The sequence below is a fragment of the Priapulus caudatus genome, unplaced genomic scaffold (genome assembly GCF_000485595.1).
Source record: "Priapulus caudatus unplaced genomic scaffold, Priapulus_caudatus-5.0.1 Scaffold113, whole genome shotgun sequence".
NCBI lineage: Eukaryota > Metazoa > Priapulida > Priapulimorpha > Priapulimorphida > Priapulidae > Priapulus > Priapulus caudatus.
The window spans coordinates 240,566-242,215 of NW_014577174.1; positions in this window are offsets into that span (position 1 = coordinate 240,566).

The following is a 1,650-nucleotide window of genomic DNA, read 5'->3' on the forward strand; positions in this document are numbered from 1 at the left end:
GTTATGTTCCGTTATTTTAAGTACGTTAAGTACGTTATTGTAAGTACGTTACGGACGTTGCAAGTACGTTATGTTCCGTTATTTTAAGTACGTTAAGTACGTTATTGTAAGTACGTTACGGACGTTGCAAGTACGTTATGTTCCGTTATTTTAAGTACGTTAAGTACGTTATTGTAAGTACGTTACTGACGTTGTAAGTACGTTATATTCCGTTGTTTTAAGTACGTTATAGGTACGTTACGGACGTTGTAAGTACGTTATATTCCGTTATTTTAGGTAAGTTACGGACGTTGTAAGTAGGTCATATTCCGTTATTGCAAGTACGTTAGGTACGTTATGGACGTTGTAAGTACGTTATATTCCGTTATTTCAAGTACGTTAGGTACGTCATGGACGTTGTAAGTACGTTATATTCCGTTATTGTAAGTACGTTATGGACGTTGTAAGTACGTTATATTCCGTTATTTCAAGTACGTTAGGTACGTCATGGACGTTATATTCCGTTATTTCAAGTACCTTAGGCACGTTATGGACGTTGTAAGTACGTCATATTCCGTTATTTCAAGTACGTTAGGTACGTTACGGACGTTGTAAGTACGTTATATTCCGTATGTTAGGTACGTTAGGTACGTTACGGACGTTTTAAGTAGGCCCCTACGTCATATTCCGTTGTTTCAAGTACGTTAGGTAGGTACGTTACGGTCGTAGTACGTTATATTCCGTACGTTAGGTACGTTACGGACGTAGATATTCTCAAGCGTAACATTTTTAACAGATTCACTAACATGTGAAGCAATAAAGCAACACCATAAATAAACGAACTAAATCAAATAATAATATACTAATCTGTAATTGTATGTTTAGTAGTTATTCTTAGCATATTAGTTACGTTTTACTTTAGCTAAAATAAAATATATATCAGCAGTAAACAATCTCAAATACTCCCTGATATATATTGTAGTCACGTGATTCGCACTACCTTAGTAGAAGTTCTGTAGTAGACTGATAGAGACAAGACAAGACAAGACGCAACGTTCACTGGTGTTTTACTAAATCTCTAATACAATACATGAAGTCTTCGTGCACTACCGAAAGCAAGAGCGGTTACTACACACTACACCTTTCTCAGCGGGTTGCTGGTACAAGAGCCTCCCCCGAGAACGGTGGCTGGCACAAGAGCCTCTCCCGAGAACGGTGGCTGGCACAAGAGCCTCTCCCGAGAACGGTGGCTGGCACAAGAGCCTCGAGAAGCGGCTGCTCTCCACTATTTATACGGCGTTCCCTTTCCTACGTCACCTCTCGTTATAGCTCCCTTCTCTGGCCAACCGGCCATACTAAATAAGGTGTGGTGAGCCTTGCAACTGCTATATTACACTACCGAATAAGGTGGGGGTGCGTATTTCCCTTTGGCTCAGATCCATAGATCATCTGGTCAGTGTCTAGGCTGTCACAATGCGCAAGGATTCGGGGATTCATGACCGGGCTTCCAGCTAGACGGCGCCATCTCGAGTCACGGTTCTCTTTGACCTCCGTCCCGCCGCTGACTCTCCCGTCCCTGTTTCATACATTCTCCTGACACCGGTTGCATTCTCGCATTGCCATAACTTTCCCAGGCGTGTGGGGTTTCGCCGGCTTACAATATATATATAA